This window comes from Aegilops tauschii, chromosome 2 (assembly GCF_002575655.3).
Source record: "Aegilops tauschii subsp. strangulata cultivar AL8/78 chromosome 2, Aet v6.0, whole genome shotgun sequence".
In the NCBI taxonomy this organism is placed as follows: Eukaryota; Viridiplantae; Streptophyta; class Magnoliopsida; order Poales; family Poaceae; genus Aegilops; species Aegilops tauschii.
Window position 1 is genome coordinate 497779733 of NC_053036.3, and position 12727 is coordinate 497792459.

At 43.2% G+C, this 12727-nt stretch overlaps 1 long non-coding RNA gene across 1 annotated transcript; it reads right to left on the bottom strand.

Moving 5' to 3' along the window:
- Positions 1-10296: 10296 nt before the first annotated feature.
- LOC120973635 (uncharacterized) lies at positions 10297-11117 on the bottom strand. Its single transcript, XR_005768870.3, has 3 exons — positions 11081-11117; positions 10794-10972; positions 10297-10709 (listed from the first exon to the last, which is right to left on the bottom strand). It is a non-coding gene; the product is annotated as an uncharacterized lncRNA (long non-coding RNA).
- Between the last annotated feature and the right edge of the window lie 1610 nt (positions 11118-12727).

The window sequence follows — 12727 nt, forward strand, 5'->3', positions numbered from 1 at the left end:
CGGGATAAGAGGAGAAAGAGGCGTAGGGAGATGGGATCCTGATAGATTAAAATAGATATTGGCTGTGTTAAAAAATAGAAGTCCGCTGTTACGTGTAAACCCATATCACAGCAATATCGACCGCTCAACTAGCGATGAGCAGACCGGTGGTTGTTGAAGCTATTACGTATGCTGGATTTCAATGTGCGGGGACTTCAGTTGGTTGTTTAACGACCAAGGGTTTCTGGGACATCATCGGTAATGCCAGTTTTTGTAGTAGTGCTCCTTGCCCTTACAAACACCTTGGTTCAACTCCACAATCTTGACGGAGGCTCCCAAGTGACACCTAACCAATCTAGGAGACACCACTCTCCAAAAGGTAATAGATGGTGTGTTGATGATGAACTCCTTGCTCTTGTGCTTCAAATGATAGTCTCCCCAACACTCAACTCTCTCTCACAGATTTGGGTATGGTGGAAAGATGATTTGAGTGGAAAGCAACTTGGGGAAGGCTAGAGATCAAAATTCTTGTGGTTGGATTGGAAAGTCTTGGTCTCAACACATGAGTAGGTGGTTCTCTCTCAGAAAATGTATGCTGGAAGTGTAGGCACGTTCTGATGGCTCTCTCATAGATGGAGAGGAGGGTGGAGGGGTATTGTAACAGCCCCAAAATTGGGTTATCAATTTTTGTGCTGTTCTTCTCTCCTGGCACTCATTTTCAAAAAATTTCTCCTGAGTTTGCTGGATGACTCTGAGAAATCTTGTCAATTCCAACCTTTCAAAACCTTGCTCATGTCTTTTTCAGTGGGCAAGACCTCATTTTCCTCAGCTCAAATCCTCTCAAACCCGAATTCCAAATTTTTGGAATTTGATATGCCCTTTGTGAATACAAAGGAGCTCTCATTTTCTTTGATCTGTTGATCCTCCCAATTGTTCCCAGAGATCATCCTATCTTTCTGAACCTTGGATATGCAAAAATATTGCTAAGTCCAATGCAATATTTTTGAATTATGATTTATTCCTTTTCTTGCCTTTCTGAGGAATAAAATCCAAAGGCATAGCCAGCCATCTCCTAAATTCATAAGGATTGGTGGAGTTGATAATTATGCCTAATCCAAGCTCTGGCAAGTATATTGGCCATAATTAAATAAGGAAAAATTGCCTTTTCCTATTTAATGCCAATATTGCATTTCTGCCATTTTCCAAAGGAACTACTATTTTTATAGCAGAGAAAATTCCCACATAAATTGTGGAGCTTGTCCTTGCTATATAATCACTAGTTTCATCCTAATCTCATGTTTCTCAATTCAAAAATTTGGCACATGATCCAATGCAAGTTTCTGCCTTCTCTGAAATTTTGCAAAGGAAGTGCTTTATTACTAATTCAAATTGAGCTGTAATTTGGCAGGGTGATTAACATGTATAAATAACCCATGGATACCAAAGATAAGCTCAATCCATTCATCCTAGCTCCCTGTGCTATTTTTCAAAATTTCTGACCAGAATGCAACTTTGTGAAGGAAGTACCTTCATAGAGTTTCCAAATGGGATGAAACTTTTCCATCCTATCAAGTATCTCAAATCATTATCCTCCACCCAAATTCAGTTCATTTAGTTGAACTATGTGAGCACAGGAGCAATTCTTGTTTTCTGTCCAAATTTTTAGTTTGTGAAGCGAGTGTATTTTATCTTGATCCATTATGGCTGATAATTTCCCCAGGCCTTCTCCTAATTATATAACCTATCTCCACAAGATTGTGGCTCATTGCATCTAGCCATTTGCCCTGAGGGTTTTTCTGAATGTTTTGGACAAAAATGATAGCTGTGAAGGAAGTACCATTTTGGTGAGTCCATTTGGTATGAACTTTTTACACGATCATGGTATGTCCAAATCATCAGGCTTTGCCAAGTTTTAGCTTAATCCATCACTCCTAGTGAGTGCTTCATCATGATTCAGTTTCTGGGTCAGATTTGGTAGTTGTACAGCAACGATGGTAAATAGTTGTCCAAATTACCTCAAAACTCCCAGGACTGTAGTCCTTTCTACCCTAAGCCTCCAAGACAACCATTTTACCATTTAACCTCTCTGATTTTATCTCTAGGATGTTGCCAAGTTTGCAACAGCAAACTTGTGGAGCTTGGTTTACTCAGCTCAATTTGTCTCTGCCCATTTCTTTACCATGGTAATACTCCACTCTGGAAGGACTACGCGGTAGACAGGAGCTGGCCTCAGTAAAAACTCCAGAGCGCGCCATGCCAGTGGTGACTATGAGGGCAGCCAGCCAAAACGGTGGTCTAGCCACTATTCTCGTCGGCAGCGCTGCTCCGACCGTCTCTGGCCTCGCCATTAATGCCCAACAGTCCCCCCTCAGCGTCCTCTTCCCTCTGGACCTCTGGCCCCCTTCGTTTTCTTCTCCGGCGAGCCGTGCCAAGGACCAAACAGTACGCCACTGTGGCCATCATCTTCTTCCCCTCCGTGTCCCCTTCCCCCTCGTGTCCGCTGGTGCTGCCCGACTCCGTGAGCCTCCGCTGCTCGTCCATTTCCCCCTCGCCGCCTTCCCGCCGCTCCCCGTGAGCTTTGGTCGCGCCTGCCGATGCTGTGCCCCTCGCCGACGCGCGGACACGTCACCCGCCGCATGCCACCTCCTCCCCTCCTTGCCCCGGCTATAAATAGTGAGCCCGAGCCTTCTCCGAGCAAGCCAGCCCCTCCCCTCTCCCTCTGGAGCCCTCTCACACCCGTGCCCGGCCGAATCCCTCACCGGAGCCCGGCAATTTGGCCGGAGTTCGCCCTCGGCCTCCGCACCCAAACCCCCTCTCAGGCCATCCCCTGCCCAGTCCGAGCCCATGGATGGACGTGCCACGCTCCAGCGACCCTTCCCGACCCGCCGCCCCTCCATTTCCCTCACCGGAGCCCCGTGTCCACCCGAGCCCGAAGCCCTGCTCTGCTGCAAGCCCTGCTGCGGTCGCTGCGAAGCTCTTCGGCAGCAGTAACCCCCACCCCGAGATGCGCATCTCCGTCCTGCGCATTTCGGTAGGTCGCACGCCGTGAGCGGTGGTCGGAGTCGCCGGCGCTCCTCGTCGGGGCGATCCCCTGCCTCGGCTCGTCGCGCCCGCGAGCGGGAGGAAGAAGAAGGCCAGGCGGGCCCCGCCCAGCGTTGACCCTGCCTCTGGGCCCCGCCTGTCGGCCTCTGCACGCTGACCGGGCCGACTCGCTGAGCTGGCGTAAGTGGAGACGCCCCGCGCGAATGCGCTTTCGTTTCTCGAAAGCGTACTTCGTCGCGGCTTCAGAGAGAAATGTGTTTTCGTTTTCTGAAAACGTACTTTCTGTCGCCTGCGGTCAGTAATGCACTTTCCCTTCTCTGAAAACGTATTTTCCTTAGTGCGCTTTCTGTTTTAACTGACAAGGGCCTGTCTGTGAATATTTATTTTACAGATTAGTCTATGTCATTCAAACTGCCGTATCTTTGCAACCACAACTCCGATTGAGGTGATTCTAGCGCTCACGTTCTCTGTTCGTCGAGCTATTTCCGTTGGTATCATTTGCATTATGTTTCCACACAGTGAAAATGACCATTTTGCCCTCGCACGTAAACAGCCCCCTCCGAGAGAGAACTGTTTCCGGCAAATCTTTCCGCGATCGTTTCACACTTTTCTCGGAGTATTCCTCGACCCCCAGGCAAGCCAACCTCTTATCATGAGCCCCGAACTTGCATGTTGACTTTGCTTGCACCTTGTGTGTGTGTAGTTGCAGTTGTTTCATATGGTTTTCGTCTGCAGTTATTCCATTATGCCTGTCATGCATGCTTGTGTTTTCACGATATCGTTTGCCATGCTAATTAGAATGTTGTTATTGATAATGCCATGTCACTACTCTACTTTATTTGCATGCCATCGTTATAAAATATTATGAGGATTGTAATGCACCGTTGATATGCTATTACTTGGTATTGTCATGTTCTTTATGCTATAGTTGTGCAATTGAGAAGTTCAATATTTTGTTCATGCATTTGTATGCTGCATGCTCATTGTTGCATTCATGTTCATGATGATGGAGAAGGAATTAAAATGACTTAATAATAACAAACCTCCTCCATCATCGATGGGATCGAGGCATAGTGCCACCAAATCGAACTTTTTCAGTGCAGCCACATTTGCCTTATGGGAAGGCCTTAATGCGATCTATTGTCGTGCCTCTCGTCGGTGCCTCCAACTAGGGAAGGTTATGGGCATGCTTACCCTGATCAGGTAGGCGGACATAACCTTTTGTGCCCGTTGTTAAATTTTTGGTACCGGTCCTCGTGAGGGACGTTTTGGCCACGACGGTGGTCGTCGTGTCTTTGGTAGACATGGGGCCACCCAGGACTAGCCCAGTTGGGAGTGGGTCGGAGTGGCCGGGAGAGTGTCATGGCAGTAGGTTGGTTTCGTCGGAATGCCGTTGGTCCACCCGAATGGGATGACGAGGCCATGGGTTCCGTGGTGTGGGTACAGTGTGCTACCTCTGCAGAGTGTATATAAAGTCTATCGATAGCAACACAGTTCGTAGTAGGTCCCACTATCAGGTCTTGGTCGAAATGGAGGATAAACTTGAAATAATTAAGTTGGTAAATAAAGATGTGATAACAAGAATATGGTGACTTGAACTGTGAGGTAGTCGTGAGAAGTCACGGCAATGGTTTGATATGATCACGAGACGAGGTATCAGTGAGTGTTGGAGACCAAGTGTTGGTCGTGGTTGTGATCGCCGGAAAGATCACCGTTCGGTTGCGAGGCAACCCATTAGTAAGAGAGTCCGAGGGACTCGGTGCACAAGTTTGGTTGCATTGCATGAGTAATATATCATTATTTGCATTTAAGAACCATGATAGAACAGAAGATGGTTGCATGTAGTTAACCTGTTATGTCTGCATTGGATATGATCAGTAGCTTATTTTCAGCATAGTTTCATGATGCCATGCCATGCTTTGATTTATATGTTAAATTATGCCATGATTGAGATGATATGCTATGTTTTGCCATTGCCATGTTATAATCATGTTTTGATATGCCATGTTAGTAGATGCTATGATTTTGTTCATTCTTAGTTGATTTTTATCGTGCCATGTTTAGTAATTGATATGAGATAGGCTGTTGCATGCGCTCGGTTCTCGCTTTGTCTTCTTCTCATTTGGATGCTATGTATTTGGTTTTCTTGCAAGTACATTCAATGTACTGACCTGGCGTGTCATGCCAGTTTTGTAGGTCGTACCCGAATTGTTCGCTTGATCTGTCGTGCTAGGCCATAACCTTGCCAGTCCTGTGAGTTGTGGAGCCCAGCCAGAGTTGTTATGCTGTCAAACCAAGACTTCTGCCGCCATTTAAATAGACTTTCGCTGTTAGTTTATAGCCTTAGGGCTATGCCGGATGATTGTATTCATCAATGATGTACTCTTCTATACATGTATTTGATGAATATTCTTGTACCTGGAATGCTGTATCTTGGACCTGTCGTGCGTCAGGTGTTATCCTGGGCTTACGTGCGAAGGCCCCCTTCTCCATGCGGATCGGGGTGCCACAGGTATATATAGCCTCCACACAAAATCTAACTGTGACACACAAATGAGCCAACTCAGTCAGAACGAATATATGAACTCGGTGAGACCGATTCAGTTCAAAATGTGAACATTAGGCTTTTCGGTGGGACCGACAAGATCACCTCGGTGGGACCGATGTGCTAGGATTAGGGTAAAACCTCATCTCGGTTTGACCGATTACACAAACTCGGTGAGACCTATTTTAGTAAATAAGAAAACAGAGAGTTGGTCAAGCAAACTCGATGGGGTCGACTGCATATTTCGGTGAGACTGAAATAATTTCAACAGGCAACAGAGAGTTTGCAAGCCCATCTTAGTGAGACCGAGATCCCATCGGTGAGGCCGAACTGATTAGGGTTTCTGGCAGTGGCTATGTCAAGTGAACTCGGTGGCGCCGGATGAATCAAATCTGTGGGGCCGAGTGACTTTAGGTTATGGACATGTTTGGAATTGAGAAAGTGGTTGAGGGTTTTGGAGCATATCACTAAGCACTTTGAGCAAGTAGACCATTAAGCAACACCTCATCCCCTGTTAATAGTATTGGCTTTCCTATGGACTCAATGTGATCTTGGATCACTGAAATAGAAATGAAGAGTCTTGAGCTTTTGCCAATCTTCTGTCCTTAGCATCTTGAAGGGGTTCCACATCCTCTTGTCCATGCCACGCCTTTGCTGAACTTTCTGAAATATACTAGATGAAAGTATTAGTCCAACAAGAGATATGTTGACATTAATTACCAAAATCACCCAGGGAGCACTTGTGCTTTCACCCACCTTTTTATCCTTAGTGGCAACAATACAAATACATGTCATGTCCCCTTCTGTCACTGGGAATAAGCACAGCAAGATTGAACCCACTACAAAGCACCTCTCCCATTGCAAGAAAAATCAATCTAGTTGGCCAAACCAAATCAATAGATCGAGAGAAATACAAAGCTATCTTAATCATGCACAAAAGAGTTCAGAGAAGACTCAAATAACATTCTTAAATAATCTGATCATAAATCCACAATTCATCAGATCTCAACAAACGCACCGCAAAAGAAGATTACATCGAATAGATCTCCAAGAATATCGAGGAGAACATTGTATTGAAGATCAAAGAGAGAGAAGAAGCCATCTAGCTACTAACTATGGACCCATAGGTCTGTGATAAACTACTCACACATCATCGGAAGGGCAGCAAGGTTGATGTAGAAGCCCTCCGTGATCGAATCCCCCTCCGGCGGAGTACCGGAAAAGGACCCAAGATGGGATCTCACGAGGACAGAAGCTTGCAGCGGCAGAAAAGTATTTTTGGCGTGCCCTCTGGTATACAGGGAATATTTGGCTATCTATAGAACAAAAATTATGGTTAGAGGAGCATCAGGGGGCCCACAAGCCTGGGGGGCGCCCCCCTAGGGCGCGCCCTCTGAGCTTGTCGCCAACTGGTGGCCCCTCTGACCTCCTCCCGAAGGTTACTGTGTGTCTTCTGGTCCAAGAAAAATCCTCAAAATTTTCGTTCCGTTTGGACTCTGTTTGGTATTGATTTTCTGTAAAGGCAAAGAAGAGGAAAAAATAGCAACTGACACTTGGCACTAGGTTAATAGGTTAGTCCCAAAAAATAATATAAAATAGCATAGTAATGCATATAAAACATCCAAGATAGATAATATAATATCATGGAATAATAAAAAAAATATAGATACATTGGAGACCTATCATATTTATTTTTGCGAAAGTCAAATGAGTGCATCTTTGACAGAGTTTTTAGAAAAATATATCTGTATCCACAACACAAAATCTATATCGTTTGATTTATCATGAAAAGTAGTTTCATATTATATGTATTAGGTATTGCAAATGTTGTTATTTTATTCTATAATCTTGGTCGAATATTCAAATGGTTGACTTTCATGAAAATCAATACACCTTATATTCTGGAATGGAGGGAGTAGTAGCAAAAAGTATTTCCCTCAGTAAAGAAGCAAGGTTTATCGAACCAATAGGAAAATTATCGAAACGACCGTCGACAGTACCTACACACACAACAACAAATACTTGTGCCCAACACGGGCAAGAGGGTTGTCAATCCCCTTGTACTCGTTAATTGCAAGGATCAAATATGATAGTAGGAGATATATAAATTGCAAAGTAAAATAAAGGATAATAAATTACAGCAAGGTATTTAGGGTTTTAGTAATATGATTTGTATGGACCTGGGGGCCATAGTTTTAATTAGAGGCATCTCTCTCATGAGCATAACAATACGGTGGGTGAACAAATTACTATTGGGAAATTGATAGAAAAGCGCATAGTTATGATGTTATTCATGGCATGATTAGTAAATAGGCATTACGTCCGTGACAAGTAGATCGACTCCTACCTGCATCTACTACTACTCCACTCATTGACTGATATCCAGCATGCATCTATGGTATTAATTTCGTAAACAACGGAGTAATGCTTTAAGCAAGATGACATAATGTAAACAAAATAAGATCAACTAATATGATCAAACACCATCGTTTTACCTTTAGTAGCTACAATACAAATACGTGCCTCGATACCCTTTCTGTCACTGCGTGAGGACACCACAAGATTAAACCTACTACTATGAACCACTTCCACTGAAGATCTAATCATTAACTTGGCCAAAGATAACTCATAAGTTGGAAATCATTACATAGCTATAGAAATCACACATAATAAAGTTCAAAATATAACTCAATTACTTTCAATGAATAATCCGATCATAAACCGACAATTGAATGGATCCCAACAAACACACCGAAAAAGGGTTACATCATATCGATCTTCCAAGAGAACATTGTGTGGAACATCCTAACGAGAGAGAGAGAGAGCCATCTAGCTAATCACTATGGACCCGTAGGTCCTGTGGGTAACTACTCACACATCATCGTAGGTGCAGCAAGGCTGATGTAGAAGCCCTTTGTGATCGATTCCCCCTCTGGCAGAGTACCAGTGGAGGCCTCCAGATGAGATCACAGAAGAACAAAGGCTTGAGCCAGTGGAATGAAAGTTTCGGGTCTCCTTCTGATGGTTTTGGGATATTAGGGAATTTTTGGAAGTGGAATTAGGTCAATCAGAGTTACGAGGGGCCCACAAGGTCAGGTTCCCCGCCTGGGGGCGCGCGTGTGAGCTTGTGGCCGACTCGTACATCTTATGGCCTCCTCCCAAAGCTTCCATGGTCCCTTCTGGTCCAGAAAAACCACCGTAAAGTTTCATCGTGTTTGGACTCCATTTGGTTTGATTTTTTGTAAAAACCCAAAACAAGCAGAAAACAACAACTTGCACTGGGCACTAGGTTAGCAGGTTAGTTCCCATAAAATGATATTAAATTGCATATAAAGCATACACAATTGATAATATAATAGCATGAAACAATAAAAATTATAGATATATTGGACACGTATCAGCATCCCCAAGCTTAATTCCTGCTCGTCCTCGAGTAGGTAAATGATAAAAAAATAATTTTTGATGTTGAGTGCTACCTAACATGTCTTATCATGTAATCATTTTATGGTATGAATATTGAGAACGATGAAGTAATTGATATCAACATAATAATATCCATGAATACCAGAACATAATCATTACTTTTCATAATATACGATGATTAACGAATGTTATCCCTACTCATTGAATTATGTAAGCATGGCATGACTCCATCTTCCTCACATAAGTACAAATCTTGAGCACCCCAGTGTCAAGTCAGGCAATTGTATCATACTTTTTCTCACTTCAGCATTTCCAACTTCACTTGATATATGAGCGTGAGTCATAAACTTAGCACTACGGGTGGAAAAGAATATGTTGGTAGAGGTATATAAGGGAAGACAAAAGTGGAGAAAGTCTCGCATCAACTCTGCGGATCATTAGGCAATGGAGAGGCCTTTCAATCGATATCGATGTGAGGAGTCATTGGTACAGTGAGCTGCTATACAAACGGTTTTTAACCCCTTGCCGCGACAGAATTTTAAACCATCGTCTTGCCAGTGTGAGCGATAGGGGGTCCTTCCCACACAACCCAAAAACCGTCGGAGATAGGGAGTAGCAATGCATACGTTTTGCATAACTAAGCATATGCGATGCCGGCATGTATCCCAAACGCGAGTCCTAAGACAACTGTTTGTGATATGTCGAGTATCCCAAACACTCCATCCGTGCTACTCGTTTGTGCTCGCATTACGATCGTAGTCGGTCTTCTGTGGTGCTACGTTTATGATGCATGCCCCATCATAAACAATTCATGATTATAGAACATCCATGATAAGCAGACAATCACACACATTTACTTTTCCTTGACTATATGTGATTTGATGTAAGAGTGTAGACAGTTGTCCCTATAAAACTGTATGCGAAGCTTGAATATATCCCACACAATTCATCCGTCATACCCGCGTCGGATGAAGACCTATCACACGCGTTCTTCTATGAGAAAATGTTTATGATGCGCACGACATCATAAAGTCCATAATTGCCAAGCATGTGTGATAAGGTGACTTTCGTAAACATTTAATAAGAAGGAATTGTGTGCGCTGTTGTTGTTAATCTCACACATTTTTTCTTGGCTGATCGTGTGTGCAGTAGAGATTTGTCACACATGTGGTGGATCTGAGAAATGTGTCTGATCTTAACGTTTATCACAGACGTTTTGCTTTCGCAAACCGTGTGAAGTGTACTGGCCTGCAGAACATCATTTATCCCTAATTTAATCCCTGCATTTAAAAATCACGGATTTTGAATTTGAAAGTAGGAAATCACTTAGTTCATATCAACCCATGTTTATTACAAATATAGGTTCAAGCACGAATGCATAATTTGATGCACATGTACATATACTGAAGAACTACAGAAGCACCAAGTAAAGAATGATGAACCACCGTTGTACTAAAGACTGTAGAGAGAGAGAGAGACAAAAGACATTCTTGTTGCTGGAGAAGGTGAAGCGGAATGCCCATATTGTGCCCACCCCCATGCGTAATGCGCGTAGGACTCTAGGCCAACCCCTTGTGATGGCTGCCCGTCCATCCTTCATTGTCTTCATTCGGACTTCTCGATGCTTATTGTAGTCTCGATGAAATACTTTAACCTTCATTGCATGTCCACAAATCATGTACTTTGTGAGGTAATCTTGAGCAAACCACTTTGGGAACCACTGCAAATGAAAAAGATTCAGACATGGTTGTCTAACAACTCATTACGGGCAGTAAAAACAGAAGGCTACAGAGTTCGTAGTTACCATCCTACAGCTCACTGTTCTGTTGGATAGAGCGTAAACAAATAATTTGATTGCCACTGTTCATATCTTTTTGCTAATAATCCTTATCAGTTTCCTCACATGATGCTGGTCCATGAATATCTCATTGCCCCATACGCAAAAACGGTCGATGCGTGGATCTTTGCCAAGAACATATGTGCCTACAAGCAACAAGTCAATATTAGAAGCTAAAAAGTGTCCAGGCTTGGATCTATATGCACTACATTATGGAACGACGGGGGGAGTACAAGCCGAGGGATGAAACTAACCTTGGCGGAAAATGTTGGCCACTCCCGTTGTTGTCCTGCATAAGTAGTGGAAAGGCATGATAAGTACATCAACCTTAACCTCAAACAAATATAGCCAAGGTAAACAACATCATCTCCAAATGATAGCTTGAAAGAGTTGGTTTCAGCATGCTATTAAAGCGGATATAAAATGGAAGGGAATGTTAACTACAACAGGCTTAACAACCACCAAATATTGTAATTCAACTGGTATTGTCGAAAATGAATAGGATGTAGCTCATGATTAAACATCACATTGGATAAATGTGTAAAACTGAAATAAAGGGCATGTGTTAACTACACCAGGCATAACAAGAACCAAATATAGCCGAACTGGTATTGATGAAATCAAAGTGCACAGTTCTGACTTGCACATAATGAACATAGATTATTCTGAAATAAACAAGGCCTATATAATCAGTATAACAACCAAATAAGTCATTCAAAACTGGACAGAGGCTCACTCCAACCAACCTAATAAGCAAATACAAATAAACAGGGCATATGCTTGAAAACTGGACAAATGCTCACTGCAACCAACCTAACAAGGAAATATAGATAAACAAGGCTTTGATACGTCTCCAATATATCTATAATTTTTGCTTGTTCCAAGCTGTTATATTATCATTCTTGGATGTTTTACAATCATTTTATAGCAACTTTATATCATTTTTTGGGACTAACCTATTGACATAGTGCGCAGTGTTAGTTGCTGTTTTTTGCTTGTTTTTTACTTCGCAGAATATCAGTACCAAACGGAGTCCAAATGTAGCAAAAAAAATTGGAGAATATTTCTGGACCAGAAGACACCTGTTGGGCCAAAGAAGTAGCAGAGGGGGCTCTGAGGGGAGCACAACCAACCTGGGCGCACTTGGGGGCCCAGGCGCGCCCTGGTGGGTTGTGCCCACCTTGGCCGCCTCCCGCACCGCCTCTTTGCTCTATAAATACCCCGATAATCCAAAAACCCTAGGGGAGTCAACGAAACACAATTCCAGCCACCGCAAGTTCCAGAACCACCAAATCCAATCTAGACACCATCATGGAGGGGTTCATCATCCTCATTGGTGCCTCTCCGATGATGCGTGAGTGGTTCATTGTAGACCTACAGGTCCATAGTTAGTAGCTAGATGGCTTCCTCTCTCTCTCTTTTGATTCTCAATACAATGGTCTCTTGGAGATCTATTTGATGTAACTCTTTTTGCGGTGTGTTTGTTGGGATCCGATGAACATTGAGTTTATGATCAAATCTATTTTATCCATGTAAGTTATTCGAGTTTCTTTAATCTCTTATATGCATGATTACTTATAGAATCATATTTCTTCTTTGAATCTTTGGTTTAGTTAGGCCAACTAGATCGATTTTTCTTGCCATGGGAAGAGATGCTTTGTGATGGGTTCGGTCGTGCGGTGTTCTTTCCCAGTGACAAAAGGGGCAGCAAGACACGTATTGAATCGTTGCTATTAAGGATAACAAGATGGGGTATATTCCTACATGAATAGATCTTGTCTATATCATGTCGTCGTTCTTATTGCATTACTCCATTTCTCCATGAACTTAATACACTAGATGCATGCTGGATAGCGGTCTATGTGTGAAGTAATAGTAGTAGATGCAGGCAGGAGTCGGTC